This window comes from Microtus oregoni, unplaced genomic scaffold (assembly GCF_018167655.1).
Source record: "Microtus oregoni isolate MIOR12 unplaced genomic scaffold, Mior012 000000F_ref0000247, whole genome shotgun sequence".
In the NCBI taxonomy this organism is placed as follows: Eukaryota; Metazoa; Chordata; class Mammalia; order Rodentia; family Cricetidae; genus Microtus; species Microtus oregoni.
In genome coordinates, this window is record NW_024543059.1 from 13,208,999 (window position 1) to 13,226,112 (window position 17,114).

Here is a 17,114-nt window from a genome sequence, read left to right on the forward strand (position 1 = left end):
GGGGACGGCAGGAGAAAAGCGTGTCCCTGAGTTTCTGGACACCATCTGTGTCGTCCTGAGAGGTCGCTTTGATCCCTACCACCTTCCACCTCTCACCCACGACGTCTGAGAGCTATCAACTAAGCCAGTTATGCCAAGGATCTTTAAAAGTAGCTTCAGGGGAACTTCAGAGGAAGAACTCCTACTGGTCACCTGATACTTTTACCAAAAAAAAAAAAATCACTGTCTTTGACAAGTTTTGTTTTGATTCTGTATTGGTATATAGTCATTCTACATGGTGGTACATTTCATAAATACATGTTTAAATGTATATCATATACTTGGACAGTAGTTGCCCTCTGCACACTCCCTCCCTCCTCACTAGGGCCTTTCCTTCCCCCGTCCCATCTCACCTCTGTTTTCTAATATGTATGTATAACATCATTTGGTATATCGAATATCTACTTTCATGTTTATTTATGAGAAGTATGTATGGTGGAATGTATCTATATAAAATCTAGGAGATTTCGTTTGTCATAATGATGGCGCTTTGTCTCTACAGAGGGTCAGGAATAACAGAGGTCAAGAAAAGATGTTCTGCAAAAAAATAGTGTGGCTTTCCAATCATCGCCATTAGCAGTTCAGATTATGAGGGAGGAGTGCCCTCTGCTGGAATTTGTAGGCTATTACAATGGGCACTACGCACTCAATGAGTCCTCCAGATTCCTGAATGAGACTGGAAAGTTCCCCTGAGGCTGCCATCCATGCCCTCCAAGTCTGAGGGCAGCTCAGAGGAGGACATGTCCCCTGCATGATCTTGCTCCCTCTTCCAGGAGTTAAACACCTTAAATAAAACTTTAACCCAGGGCTCAGCTACCAATGTTTGGTATTTGCTTTTTGGGAACGAAAGTAGACTCCACAATGAGGAGAAATAGGCTTGGCAGGAACCTCTCGTTCCCTGACCCTTAAACATCAACTCTGGAGTCTCCATTTCCCCATCTGTGACACGGTGGCTTCAGATTACATGTTGGGGTGTTCTGGGGGAACCTCAGAAACGGCATTATTGAAGGACAAGAGGATGTAGAAGGTAGCTGCCATCCAAGAGTTCACTCTGCTTCCTTCAGATAGAGGTCACTCAGTTTCCATCTTAGTGGGACTTTATTGGGGGGGTGTTTTCTCCTTAGGTGGGTGGGGGTGATTGAGGTTTTTGTTGTTGCTGGGGTTTTGGTTTTCCTTTGTGGTTATTGTTGTTGAGACAGGTTTTCTTGTAGCTCAGGTTGTCCTTCAACTCTTGATCCTCTTGCCTCCACCTCCAAGGGCTGGACTTAGAAGTGTGTGCATTATGTTCTCCAACATTGGTTCTTTTAGGTGCTGTTGATGTCGTTTGTTTTCCATGTCTGCTGTGAGAATTCCTTCTCTATGGATATGTGATCAATGTCTACCCGCTCCTCATAGGGTCCCATAACAAACCAAAGCAAGAATCTAATGAAGTTCACCCTGGGGAATCAGTGAGTTTACTGGGCTTACCAACAGTGGAGGAAGGAGCTTGGGTGACCTCAAAACACGAGTACTGCAAAGTCTTCAGACAGCATGGATGATGGCATCCCATAGCCCTATAGAAAAAAAACTTCTTTAAGTTCCCCAGCGACTCCTAAGACCTAGAGACTCTGAGGTTGCGTGCAGTGAGGGCCAATCTGAATGCAAATGACTAGGAAGAGTGGCTGAGATCTCCACGAGGCGTCAGCGACCTTCCCCAGTCTCCAGCACAGCCATCGGGCTAGATCTTCAGGGCCTCTTAAACGCGGGCACAACTGGCTTGGGGGATCTGGCAGCTGTTTTGCCCAAAGGACCCACTTCCTAGAATGCATAAGCACACGTGTATGGTCTAGTGTGTACTAATTCAGTGCAAGTATGTGGTGTGTGATGACCCAACCAAGCCTTTTCCCTCCTCAGAGGTCAATTATTCTTGTGCTAGTGACCTTTGAACTTCTGTTTTGTACGGTATCGGGTGATTCTAGATGGTAGTTACTCTAACCCTTTCCGAACTCTGCCTCCTACCTTTCCATCCCCCCACCTGGTTTATCCATAGGCGCTTTTCAATGTAGGATGAGACCGTCTTCTAAACCTGCTTGCCTACCAAGCGGCACAGGTGCCCTTTTCTGCCTTGACCGTACTCAGAGCGCCTGCGTGAACCTAGCGGGACGATCACCTGACGCGCCTTACCATTATAAAGTGTTGACTGTCCCATTGCATTGACACTTTTGCATCATCATGAAAGCCACAGACCATTGACTGTTTTGTGTATTGATGCTAAAAAAGAGACTTTTCTCTCCAAAACCATTCAGAAGATAATATCTAAAGTCCCTCCTTCTCTGCTCCCTGCCCTCGGCTTCCCTTTTCCCCCCCGCATTGCAAGCTGTGCTGTGGAGAACAGGGAGGGCAAGGGTGACCGAGTTTTCCTGTGAGCTGCATCCAGCTGCTCAGTGTGTGTGATGACACCAGGTTCTGCCGAAACCCGTTCCCTGTCAAGCTAGCTAACTTGTCCTGGACCCCAGGGTCGCTCTGCAGCGTCTGTGGAGAAACTGTGTGGTTCAATCAGATGCCGCCTCGCTGGAGCTGCTCAGTAAGACTCGTGATGATACCGTTTGGGGAGGCTGGCATAACTCTAAGGTGTCACGTGGAGAATGTAAACCCTCGGGAAGGGGGAGGAGGCTCGCTGGATGTTCACACTTAAAATATAAAACCCCAGGAATAGGGCAATGACTCAGAAGATAAAACTTTTGCCGTACAAGCGTAAAAAGCGAGTTCAAATCCCAGCACCCTCGTGAATGCTGGGTAGGTGTGAGCACACACCTGTAACAGGAGGCCCCTTGGGATAAACTAGATAGAGAGACTAGCTCGATTAGGGAGCTCCAATTTCAATGAAAGACTACCTGAGTAAATAAGGGGGTGGGGAGATGGGGAGCAGAGGACCTGGACAGATGTGAGTTAAATTCTCAGTTCCTACATGGTGGTCTCTGTGTGTGGAATGTGAGCATACACACACACACATTTAAACCCTTGACTGGATGCTACTCAATGGCGGAATACTTGCCTAGCATACGTGAAGTACTGAGCTCAATTCCAGCACCAGAAGTAGTAAGGGGATGACCCAATGGCCCTGATTCTAGACACTGTGACGCTGGGTTTGCACTCTGTGTGCTTGGTAACTTGTGCCTTCTCCTGTGGATTTGCACGCCACATGCATATACATGTGTTCAGCATGTTGCTAAACCTTTCACTGGTGATATTACCTAGTTTCTTCCTTGATGTTAAAATTCAAGGATTGAAGTCCGCTGGGTTTGTAAAACAGATCAGATTTTAAATTCTCACTAGGTCTAGTGGAATTCTCTGGATCAACAGTAGCTGCTGGGGAAAATCCACTTTGCATATACTTGAGAGGCCCCAGGATCAGAGCTAACACTGCTGTTCTGTGATTAATTATAAACTACCAGATTATTCCTTTGGTTTTTGGAAAGCACCAAAAAATCTGCAGGGCTCTTCTCATGAAACCTCCCCCACCCCACCCGGGGCAAGTATCTCAAGAAACAACCGAGCCAGGACTGTAAACCCAGGCCTAAGCCCGTGGCTGGGGAGGTCACAGGCCCTAATCGGGAACTCATCATTGTTTGGCTAAACTGACACAGTGAAAACCTGCAGCCTAAATATCCGTGTTTACACTCCTACACAAACACGACTCACTTTCGTAATCAGAGAAGCTTGTCCTTGCAGCAAATGCAGAGGCTCGCAGCTGCTCAGGATGTCTAGGGTATGTGGTGGTTGAGAGCTCAGCCCGAAGCAGGACACTTATACAACTCTCTCTAGTGTGCAGGGAACACGGCAGGAGAGGGAGCAGAGCCTGAAGATAGGGAGGAGAGCTGCAGGATGCTATTTTCAGGGCATGATGCATCCGTTGCTAACAGTCTCGTGGCGGCTGTGGTTGCCTCCACTGGGTCAGCACAAGACTGGGGTCCTAGCCTTCCCTGACAAACTATTGGCTACTGAATGATTCTGGGCTGTGTGGAGGCGCTAGTCTTTGCCTCCGGTTAACTGTGTACCAAACAGTGACCTGTTCAGCTCCAAAGGGTAGTTCCAAGGAGAAGTTTCCTTTTCTCATGGCCAAACAGAGGGATCTGGTTAAAAAACAATGTGTCACCAGATGGTGGTGGTGCAAACATTTAATCCCAGCACTAGGGAGGCAGAGGCAGGCCGATCTCTGTGAATTCAAGGCCAGTAAGTTCCAGGACAGGCTCCAAAGCTGTCTCGAAAAACCAAATAATCAAACCAAGCAAACAAATAAAACCCAGTGTGTCAGAAACAAAAGGCGTGAGTGTGAGAAGGGACCCGTGGGGCGGAGAGAGCAGAACGGCAGGTGTGGGGAGAGGATAAGAGAGGTGTTGAGAAAGAGTAAACAGAGTACCCCAAATACATGCATGACCTTGTCCAAGAACAAGCTTAATGTTTTAAATCGACTTCCTCCTACAGCTTTGCCTTGGATTATCAATCTGCTATACAAGGCCAAGACTATTCCCAGCTGTGCACCTCAGCGAGCTCTCTGGGCAGCTTCTTTTGCTGTGCCCAGTGAGTTTGGACACAGAGCATGCTACGTCTGAGTTGGAAAACCTCACTGTCCATCAGTGTCGTGTGAACTTTCCCTGGGGAAATGCAGACCAACATCTACTCACCCAGGACAGGGCACCAACTACAGACCAAAGTAATGATGCCACCCAAGTCTAGTGGGATGAACCCATGAGTTTGTTAGGCTCATTTACAGGTGATCCCCAAACAGCCATTTCACTAAGAAGTTTTACCCAGGATGGATAACTTCCCCAAAGCTGCAGAAATGGCTTCTCACCACCACCCGCCCCCCTCAGTCAACTTTCCACATTCTCTATGTTCTAGGTCCCTCTGAAACCACACGCAGCTGGAGTAGTAGAGCTGGCAGAGGCGTGAAGACAGGGCGGCTAAGATCCCAGGTGACAGTTTATGACCCTCTTCCACCTCCTTCTAAGCAGGGACAGCAACAGGCCAGTCTTGAGGGTCACTGTGGGTGGTCACGGCTGCCAAGATGATGCCCCGATAGCTGTTATCCTTGGAGGAGGGTTGCCCCTACAGTGGGTCTTGCCCCCTAGCTCTTCAGGCAGGGGTGGAGCAGGAAGAACTGGGGGTAAAGGGAAGTCACCTCATTCGCCTACTCCTCAATAGGAGTGATGGAAGTTTTCCTGGGGCATAATTGACGTTGGCTCTGTTTTGTGACTGGGTCACCAGGATTGATTTAGCCAGTAATGGGAGCTAAAGTGCGTGGAGCTCTTGCCTTCTGGTTCCATGCTGATGCTTCACACAGAGGGGCGGGACTGACGTGTAGTAATAGGAGCGGAGGGGCTGCGTCCCCAGCACCCCGGCCGCCTGGCTAGCTTATGCCCCGAAATAACAACACACAAATTGTATTCTTTTAATCACTGCTTGGCCCATTATATCTAGCCTCTTCTCGGCTAACTCTCGCACCTGGACTAGCCCATTTCTAATAATGTGTAGCACCGAGGTGTGCTTACTGGGAAGATTCTAGCCTACGTCCATCCTGGGTCAGAGCTTCATCGCATGTGTCTGCCTGGGAGCAGGGAGCATGGCGTCTCTGAGCTCACTTCCTCTTCCTCCCAGCATTCTGTTCTGTTTACTCCTCCCACCTATGTTTGAACCTATCAGGGCCAAGCAGTTTCTTTATTGCTTAACCAATGAAATCAACAGATTGATATATGACACTCCCACATCACTGACGTGTCGTTGTGAGGTATCATTGCTCAGTCTTGTCAGTAGCGCCCGATCAGACGGGGCGCAGAGGTGTTCACTGTAGGGACCCACATAGATTCTCAGACAGTAAAAATGATGTTACTCCTCCTTGCTGCTAGCCACAAGCGACCTCAGGCCTCCCTGGTGCTTGGGCTTGAAAACAAGGTATTGGCCAGGACCTCTCCCTCCCACCCCCCATTTCATTCCTTGTTGTAGCCTCCAGGGAGCAATAGTGAACCAGCTGCAGCTGGCGCCAGGCAAAATTCCTTTTGGCTGAGGGTCTCTCAGAAGAGACTGAAAGCAGATGCTACCAACACCAGAGTTTCTGGACCTCCTTAGGGTGGACATTTGGAGCAAGGCTGCAGCATCATAGCTGGATGGATCAGTCAGGGTTCTCTAGAGGAACGGAACTAATCAACTCTGTGGTTACAAAGAGAAGGGATTTATCAGAACCGCTTACAGGCAGCGGTTTGACTAGTCCAATAATGGCTGTCTATTTACCAACCGAAGGATCCAGAATCCAGTAGTTGTTCAGCCCAGGAAGCTGGGTGTCTCAGCTGGTCCTCAGGATATGCTGGAATCCAGCAGGCACTGGTACCAGTGAAGGAATGGACTTACTAACGAGAGCAAGCAGGAAAACAGAGCCAGCTTCCTTCTCCCGTGTCCTTTTCATGGGCTGCCAGTGGAAGGGGTGACCCTGATTAAAGGTGGATCTTCCCACATCGAGTGATTTAATTAAGAAAAAAAATGCCCCGTGGGTGTACACAGCCACTTGGGTTCTAGTTCATTCCAGATGTAGTCAAGTTGGTGGCCAAGAATAGCCATCACCCTGGACATAGCTCTAGCACTCCACTGTGGATTTGTAGAGACTAATAGTTCTTTCTCCATCTTGTCAGTGATATGAACCCCTGTGTTTGGCACTGGGCGAGGGTTTGGACAACTGCTGATGCCACTGTCCTGGTCCTGGCACTCACGGGAAACTGCCCCCAGACTCAGCCAGCTGGCACCTCACCTCCTCACCCCTTGGATCCTTTAGATGGCAGCCTGCATCCCTTCTGAGCTGCACTGACCCCTCCCTGCAGTAGCACCGTTTGGGAGTCTGGTCTGGTTCCTGAGGCTGCCGCCTGTAAAGTCAGTGCATTAGAGTGTCTGGGGTCCCCGGGACAGGGATAATAACTCCAACCAAACCTGCTGGTGGAGAGCTGGCACTGTGCCATTGAGAGACTCAGCCACATCGTCACACTGATTCCCAGCTAGTGACATCATGTCTCATGCCTGAGATTTTAAGTCTTGACATTGCCCACTGCGGTGGTTAGGGCAAGACTACCCTATCTTATGTCATCTGTCCTCCATGGCAGTCTCTAGGCCCTTGAGTATACATAGGCTCTCCCATGTTTTAGCTGGTATAAAGTAGGGCAAATTATCCTGGCCCCTTCTGTCCTGGCTCACGCAAGTTTCTCTCACAGGACAGGGGAGACTCAGCAAGTCAAGGGACTGAGCAAGCAGCACATCAGAGACGGAAATGCCAGCAGCCTCTTCATATCGTCTCTCCCAAATGCTAGAGATGATTCCTTTTCTCAGGCTCCCTGATTTGTCTTTGATAGGGAAATAGTGGAAAGACAAAGACTACGTGGCCCAGACAGTGTCTTCCTTCTTCCCAGACTGCTGTGGGTGGGAAATCCTGTGCCCCAAGCTGTACATGTTTGTTCCAACTCTGCTCTCTGCAATACAAGTCCTTGAGCTGTTTCAGCAGTAAGGGATGCTTTGAGTGAATTCATTTTAAATGAGCACCATACTCTGTTTCAGTTGAAGACTCCCTTCTCTTAGATTTTTCCCTTTTGGTGATAGTCTGTAAGCAAATCAAAGGCTCTGAGAATTTCCAAAGATGTCTCATCTGTGCTTTCATTTAACATGTCTAAAGCTAATTTGTCTATGAACTTTGTTTGCTGTATATTTACCGTCTTGGTCACAAGTCCGAGCAACAGGACTCTTTGCCCTGGATCCCACCTGTAACAAATATTCCTAGGACCTAGAAAAAGGCAGTCACCTGTTACTTTTCCAGTATTTGCATCCTCAAACTCAAAGGTGACTATGCAAAGACATAATTCAAGTGTGTGGGTGACTCTTCTGGGAGTGTGGATTATCCCAGCTGGCTAGGAGTCTGGAGGAGAGCCAAGTTGGCGAGGCACTTAGGTAAGAGAAAGGAAAAATGATTGTACTAAATCCCTTGTCAGATAGCTGGAAACATTCCATCTTTATATAACTAAGTACCTTTTCCTGGTAGGAAGAGGCTTCCTTTTTCTCTTCATTCTTTGTATTCTGAGTAGGCCAGCTATTCACACACAGCTGGGCCCAGAGTGGCAGGAAACCATTTTGCATACTCAACAATTAAAATTATGTCCTAAAAATTATGTAACATGTGACATCAATACTTTACACTGGTAACTAGCTGGACATTTTGTGCTGAGGAGGCAAGTACTTTCCATAAACATTATGTTTAATTTGATAGATACAATAATGGCACACATACCTGGGCAGTAACCAATGACTCTCTAGATGGACTTAAGACCCTCAGAATAAGAGGGATCCCATGTGTGGTACTAGAAACCTAATCAGTGCTAGTGAAATCATGATTTTTGGAGGAGACTCCACAACTACGAATTTGTTAAACCAGCAGAATTACTATATACATAAACATTTGTCTTGATAACCACAGATAAGTATAGTCTATATCCCTCATCAAGGAAACTTCTCTTTGTAATAGATTTATAGTCACATATCCCCAAACACACATATAATTAAAAATAAACTGCTAAAAAACAAAAGGATTTAGAGATGTTGTACGGTTCCAGGTATCATTTTAGGAAGACAGTAAAAGTCACTACCTAGAAAATAATATGTAATGAAATTAAAGTATTTTGTAACATATTCTGTGATAATTCTCATTTACATAAGTTAACCCATTATAATGATTTGCATGTCATGTAAACGTGCTGCTCTGTTTCTAAATCTTATTTGAAAATATTATTTGTGGGGCTGGAGAGGTGGCTCAGCGGTTAAGAACACTGGCTTCTCTTCCAGAAGTCCTGAGTTCAATTCCCAGCAAGTACATGGTGGCTCACAACCATCTGTAGTAAGGTCTGGCGCCTTCTTCTGGCCTGCAGATGCACATGCAGACAGAACACTGTATACACAATAATCTTTTTTTTTTTTATTGAGAAAAGGAAAAAAAAAGTTTCCCCCTCCTCCCAGCCTCCCATTTCCCTCCCCCTCCTCCCACCCTTCTCCCCCTCCCTCCACTCCTCTCCCCCTCCCTCTCCAGTCCAAAGAGCAGTCAGGGTTCCCTGCCCTGTGGAAAGTCCAAGGTCCTCCCCCCTCCGTCCATGTCTAGGAAGGTGAACATCCAAACTGGCTAGGCTCCCACAAAGCCAGAACATGAAGTAGGATCAAAACCCCGTGCCATTGTCCTTGGCTTCTCATCATCCCTCATTGTTCGCCATGTTCAGAGAGTCCGGTTTTATCCCATGCTTTTTCAGTCATAGTCCAGCTGGCCTTGGTGAGCTCCCAATAGATCAGCCCCACTGTCTCAGTGGGTGGGTGCACCCCTCGTGGTCCTGACTTCCTTGCTCATCTGCTCCCTAATTAAAGCTTTTACAGCTCAGAGAAAGCAGTGGGTTTTTTAAAAACTTTTTTTCTTAAATTTTATGTCTATGAGTGTTTTGTATGCATGTACATTGGTGTACCGCATGCATGTCTAGTGCCTGCCCTGGCCAGAAGAGGGCACTGGATTCCCTGGAACTGGAGTTTCAGATGGTTGTGTGCCATCATGAGTGCTGGGAACCAAATCTATGTCCTCTGCAGGAGTAGAAAGTGCTCTTAACCACTGAGCCATCTTTCCAGCCCCTCTTTTTATTTTTTGGTGTTTGTTTGTTTGTTTGTTTGTTTTTAAGAAACGGGTAATTGCTTTATTGTATAGTCTGGCCCTGAACTCCTAGGCCTAAGTGATCCTCCTGCCTCAGGTTCCAAACAGCTGAGCATTCTGGTGTGTGCCACTGTGTCACACTCTGAAATAGCTTTTAGAAAACATCTCCTATGGCTTGTGTTCCTCGACAGTTCACTGTGATGAAAGAGCTGGTTCCCAGGGTGCCACTGCCAGGGGGTGATGGAACCGTTGCAGAGCAGGGCCTCATGGGAGGTCCTGATGGCATCTAGAACCCCAGAGAGGCTGGCAGGTGCCAGTTCCTCCCCCACTTCCCTCTTCTTTCTCCTTTTGGATCAAGTCTCTTGCTTGCTCATGCACACCGCCACCACTGCGCTCTGCCATGATGGATCAGAGCCAAGAATTGCTATTCTGAGCAGGCCTACTTTTGCTTATGAACAACCTAAAGCTCAGTCTTCCCTGGAACATCTGTCTGGGAGAAGTTGATGGACAGCGTTGTTTCCTGTCTATTTTCATTCCACGTTGACGTACTGCCAACACCCTTCACTATCTTTTGTCTTTCCATCAAACTTTACTTTCTTCACAGTAATTGTATGGATTGGTTCACTGACTTTGCTGTCATAATATCCAGTATTAGCTCAACATCCTTTTGTTCCTACTGTGAGCTCCTGGACCAACAATGCTTTTAATCAGTGCTCTGCATCATCCACCAACATCCTGTGATTGGGGAATTTTAAGCCCAGATGATTAAAATGGTCTCAGGCCCCATTGTTTTGTCTTTAGCATCTGCATACATTGCCGAGGAGAAGGCGGACTATTTCCCACTGATCCTATGTGTAGGTTCAAGATGCATTCTTCTATAATGTCCCAGGTAGCTACTGCTAATGGTTTGCAATTGGCACAGTGGACGAAATCTATTTGCCTACCCTAGCCCAAAGCCGAGTTGTTTTATGATGGATTCTCTCCTTTGGGGAAGTTTAAATGCTATTGATAAGTGACTTTATTGGCCTGAACAAGATTCTAAGTGTCATCCAAGAATCCTCTCTCCCATTCCTGAAGTCATTTTGAAGCTACAAATCCCCTTCATTCCTCAGGGACTTGCTCAAAGAAGGAAACATCAGACACACAAACCCTAATGTAGCCTTCACTTCATATTTTTTAAGCACAGTTCCAAAACTTACTACATGTTTTTTTATTTTGAAGCAAACTTTATTTAAGAAAAATGGTTATAGTATAGAAAATCTTGTGAGGAGCTCGATGAATCAATATAAAATGAACATACCTGTGCAGCCAATCCCCCATGAGAAATAAGTATCACTTAGCACCCCCAAAGTCTTCTGTGCCCTTTCAGATCCCTCTTTCTTCCTGAAAGCAGCCATTGTCCTGACTCTGAATGCCATAGACAAATTCTGATCTTGGTGTCAGAGAAATGGCATGGGGATTTACTCTTTCACATATGAGACTTCTTTTGCTCAATATTCTAATATAATCCATGCCACTGCATATAGGTGGCCCTTTGTTCCTCATTTCCATATGCTATTTATGGTTATCTCACAGTGTGTTCATCCCTTTAGTGCTGATAGACAGTTGGCTTATTCCCAGGTCTTGACCACCATGAATAATGTCTCTAATAAACCTGTTGTGCCTGCCTTGTGTTGCACACATGTTCACATTTATAAACATAAAGAGCAAGCCCCTTCAACTGTGGTGGAGAGCTCCAACTTTAGTGGAAAACTGACCGTATCATTTCCAATTTCTTGAAAGTTGAAATGGGAGTCCATTTTTAATCTCAGGTTTTTGTAACACTTTTTAGTTAGCTCTGATCACCTGTGGCTGGGAACATAAGTGGGAATTTTTCAGAAATAACTGATTCCTAAGTTGAAACTTTTATCACAGCATAGAGTTATAATCATTCTGCTCTCATTTGGTTGTTGTTAATCTCCACTATGCCCAATTAAGACATTAAACTTTGTCATAGTGTGTGTGGTGGAAAATAAAACAGGACTTAGGACATAGGATATCCCAAATGTGAGACACTGCCTTTAACTGAAACTCCCGAGGATAAAGGAGTGACTGGAGGGAGGAGGGTTTCAGTTGTCCCACCTCCTTGCCAGCACCTATAGTGGGATAGTATTTGTGTTTTAATAAAGTTTGCCTGAAGATCAGAGTGCAAAGCAGTCACACTAGTCAGTCATACAGGCAGTGGTGGTGCACGCCTTTAATTCCAGGAGGAGACAGGTCTCAGGCTCAGTTTCAGTCTGAGGTTTGGTGGAGAGCACAGTCTGGGGTTTGGTGGTTTGCACCTTTGGTCTGAGCATTGGTAGAGGTGAGAACTCTCCAGTGCCTTGGCTGCTTTGCTTTTCTGATCATTGGTTTGAACCCCAATATCTGTCTCTGGATTTTTATTATTCATGTTACAGCCTTGGTATTTTCCCATGTGTTTAACATCTTTTGCAAAGAACTTATCCAAACTCTCCACCCATCTTTGTTTTGGTACTTTTCTTACTAATCTATATATTTTTTTCATACAGTCTGGACATAATCCTCTTATTACTTCTGTCTTAAAGATACTTTTTTACACTCTGTGGTTTTCCTTTTCACTTTCCATCTAAACTAAAGAATCTTATTATACTGTATCAGTCCTTTCCTTCACAGTTAGAGCTTTTACAGTGATGGGGATATATTCTGTTTTAGGAATTTTATCTTCCTTGAGATCATCAGCTTGTTTTTCCAGTTTTTTTTTTCACATTTAAACACATAGATTTTTGTTATATTTTTTTATTTTTATTTATTTTATTTATATTATATTATATTATTTTTTATTATATTATATTTTTTATTATATTATATTATATTTTTATTATTTATATTATTTTTGTTATATATGAGATATAATTCGAGATTTGATGTCAGAGAGGTTACATACATGATGTCTCACCAGCATGGTTGCCTAAAAAAGACCCGAACAAGGACACCACCAACGGACATGCTAACAGACATGCTAACGGACATGCTAATAGAGAAGGGGAGAGCTTAGAAGCCTCATCAAAGAGCTACAGGCAGCTAAAGAATGCTGAAAGCGGGAGAGATAGTCTTCCCCAGGGAAGAGAACATTAATTCACTCTCCAGTACCAAACGGCCAGCCTCGAAAACAAATACGTACGAGAAACATTATACAGACTGGGCTGGTTGTGTTTATGTATTTAGGAATGCAATAACAATTTTGAAAGGCTATGAATTTGAGAAAGCAGAGGGGAGGTGCGTGGGAGGGATTGGAAGGAGGGAAGCGAAGTAGCAAAATGATGTGATTACGTTATAATCTCAAAAAAAAAATTTAAAAATACATATAAAGAAAATCTTCAGGATTTGAGAGAGGAAATATCAGCATCTCAACTGATCCTGAATTATTTATCTAAAACACAGTACTCTTTCCAGAATGCCATCTTTCTCAGAAGCCATTCATAGATATTACAGTGGTTTGTTTGCTTATTTATTTATTTAGCTTTGAGACAAGATCTTTATACATAGATCTGGGCAGCCTGTTGGTCTGGTTTCCCTTTTTTATTATTGTGTTGCTAAGACATTCTAACCAAAGGCCTCTCAAGGTAGGGAAAGTTCAAGCTTACAGGTTGCAGTTCATCATCATGGGAAGTCAACGAAGAAACTTAAGCAGGAACTTGAAGCAGAAATCAAGGAGGAACTCTACCTGCTGACCTACTCACAGGTCCATTTTCCTAGCTTACTTATACAGTCCAGGGCCAGCTGCCCAGGGAATGGTGCTGCCCACAGTCGGCTGGGCTCCCTGACACCAGGTAAGAAAATAATCCACCACAGACATGCTAACAGGCCAGTGTTATCTGGGCAGTCCCTCAACTGAGACTCCCTTCTCAGACAACTCTAGGCTGTGTTAAGTAGACAGGTAAAGCTCACTAGGACATCTAGATTCTACTATATACCTTAGCTGGCCTCAAACTAGTGGTAATCCTTCTATCTCAGCCTCCTGATTGATATATACCTGGGTTACAGGTCTACGCTATCACACGGGCTCAAAAATTCAGACAGGTCTGGGTTAGCGGCTGATTCTGCAACTTTACCTCCTTGTCCGTTAATCTACTTTCATGCTAAAGCTTACTCTCTTGGTTACTATATATTGAACTACTATTGAAAAATAATAATATATAGGAACACAAATCCTCCAAATTTTTCTTTAATATTATCAAGCTTCTTTTTGGAACTCTACATTTTATGTAAGTTTTAGAAGAAAAGATCCACATACCTCCAAAAGTCACTGAGATTTATTTATTTTTTTTTTATTTCTTTTGTCGCTGAGATTTTAATGTGGCTTAATTAGAACCCATACATCAGTTTAAAGTGGAGTAATGCATTTATAATATTGAGTTTCCAGGCTAGGTATGTAAAATTCACCTGATATGTTGATATTATCTTTAATCTCTCTATATAATACTATATAGCTTCCTGTTTAAGGTTATAATCTTTTATTAATTTGCTCATAAGGAATTGATTTTTGGTGTTATTACAAATGATAACATAGTTAAAATTTAGCTTTATAATTGTTGCTATTATAAATATATTTATTTTTCTTTAAAAATTAAAAAAGGATGTTTATGTGTGTATTTACTTGCACCATGTGAGTGCAGTCCCCACAGAGGCCAGAAGAGGGCATCAAATCCCAGGTTTGTATATTTATTTTTCTTTAAAAATTAAAAAAGGATGTTTATGTGTGTATTTACTTGCACCATGTGAGTGCAGTCCCCACAGAGGCCAGAAGAGGGCATCAAATCCCATGTTTGCGTCCTAATTCTGACAGCTTCTGGTTTTTAAAAATGACTGCATTACATAATTGCATTATCAGTGAGAAAAGTGGATTTATTATTTTCCAACTCTACTTTTTTCTGATCATATTTCTCTGGACAAGAACTCTTAAATACAGGAAACAGTATTCATAATACTTTTGTGTTCATAATTCTGGAGAACGTTTCCAATATTTTACCACGGAGTATGATATTTTCTGCAGGTATTTCATAAATGTCTTGTATCTGAGTAAGAAAATTCCTATTTCGAGTTTGAAATAGTGTTAAACTTAAGCACTATCCTCTTTGAAGAGTCGTGAATTTTTTTCTCCTAAAATCTATTAAAGTAAAGACACCAGTTATTTCTCAAGTGCTGGCTTGCATTCTAGATTATATTTCAATTTTCTGTGATGGATTATCCTTTTGATATATACCAGAATGTGATTTGATATTTAGTTGATTTTTTTTTTATCTATGAGAGGCTAGGGTGACATTTTCCTTTCTTGTGTTAACTTGTCAGATGTTGATATTAATATTGTATTGTTTCATTAAACAATTTGGTAAATTCACTGTCTTTGTCAAATCTGGTTTGGTATGGTATTGGCATTGTTTAAGTCTGAAAATATTTAATATGATTTGCTAGTGAAGATATATAAGCCTGGAATTTTCTTGGACAGATTTTAGATTACAGATGAAATTTATTTCTCTGGGAGATGGAGGACTTCACTTCTCTTTCTTCCTGTGTCAACTTTGTGAGATGTATTTCCCAAGACATTGTCCATATCAACTAATATTTCAAATGTATGGGCATCAAGTTGTCCACAATGTCCTTTATGTTAAATATCCATAGGATTTGAAACTACATACCATTTTTAATCTCTCATATTTGCTATTTGTACTTTATCTTAACCAAATTCTATAGTGGCATATGTGTTTTATTATCTCTGGCTTTGTTGAATCTCTTTATGATATATTTTATCATATATCTAATTCTTTTTTAATCATATTTTGCTTTTTCCTGGATTTCTGAATAAGTCACTGTTTTTCAACCCTCTATGATATGAATTTAAAATTCTCTAAACAGCTTTAGTTTGAGATTAAAAGTATAGATAAGTTTCCACTATTGTTCATTCAAAATATATTTTAATTTCCATTGCTTCTTCTTCCTTGAATCATGGATTATTTAAAATTAGAAATAAAAATATTGTCTAATTTCCAAATTCCTAGAAATTTACTAATATTTTTGCTATTGATTCACAGCTCTGTGATCAGAGGCTATAACATATCTTATTTTAGAAAGCTAAAATTATAAGATATTAAAAATTATGTTACCCAGCATATGGTCAATTTTTGTAAATGTTCCATATGCATATGAAATTGTATACTTGGTATTTGGAACTGTGTCCTAAATGTATTAGTAATATATTTATTACTTAGTTATTGTTAAGTTTTATTACATATTGATTATTATTATCCAGATTTATTACTTGTGTTTTTAATCTTTGTGTGTATGTTCATGTATGGTGTGTTAGCTTAGGTCCATACATGCCCCTGGTGTGGTCAGAGGACAACCTAGGTCCTTACTTCCTGCTTTGAGACAAGGCCTCTCAGGGTTCATCTATGTGCCTGCCACACTAAGTATCTGACCTTCACGGTTCCAAGGATTCTTCCATCCCGACCTCCCATCTAACCATGGAACTCTGGGATTGCAGGTGCAAGCTGCTGTATCTGGGTTGAGTTGTGAAGATCTGAACTCATTTATTCTTATACAAGTGCTCTACCCACTGGGCCACCTTCCCAGCTCTCCCTGTGCTACCAACAATGGTCTTCCTAATGTATGTGCAGGGCTAGGGACTGAACCCACTGCTTCTGCATGCTACAAAGTGCTCTACGATTGAGCCATAGCCTAGCTCTCTCACGGGTTTTGTAAAATCTCTGTGTGCTACCAGTTTCTAAGAGAATTTGAAGTCTCCAACTATGATTGTAAATTTGTCTAGTTTTCTTTATATACTTTGAGATACGTTTTTGATCTATACAAATTAAGGATTTCATTTATGGGTCCCTTTGTTTTTGAATGCTCCCTCTTTGAGGCAACATTTCTGAAATATGCATGTTGATATTGGGGGCAGGATAATTCTTTCCTGGAGGGGAGGTTCTGTACCATGTAAAGTGTCCAGTGATGCTCCTTTCCTCAATAAACTACATGGTAGCAGCAGCCTCAACCCAAGCTGTGCAGATCAAAATCATCTGTAGGCACTATCAAATGTCCATTGTGTGGTGGTCACCTGGGGGTAATCCACCCCTTGTCATGCACTACCAGTTTATAGGAATATTTTGGGCATTGTAGTCTATTTTGTTTGATACAAATAAAGCCGCTTTCTATTTGAATCTGTAACTGTCTTCTTAGCCTATCACTGTTCACTGTTCAGTGTCTTTATTCAAGCTATCTCTCTTGCTGGGAGTGGTAACTTATATCCATAGCCCCAACACATGGAAGGCTGAAGGCAGGGTGACTGCTAGGAGTTCAAGGTCAACCTGGGTTACCAAGTAAGACTTGT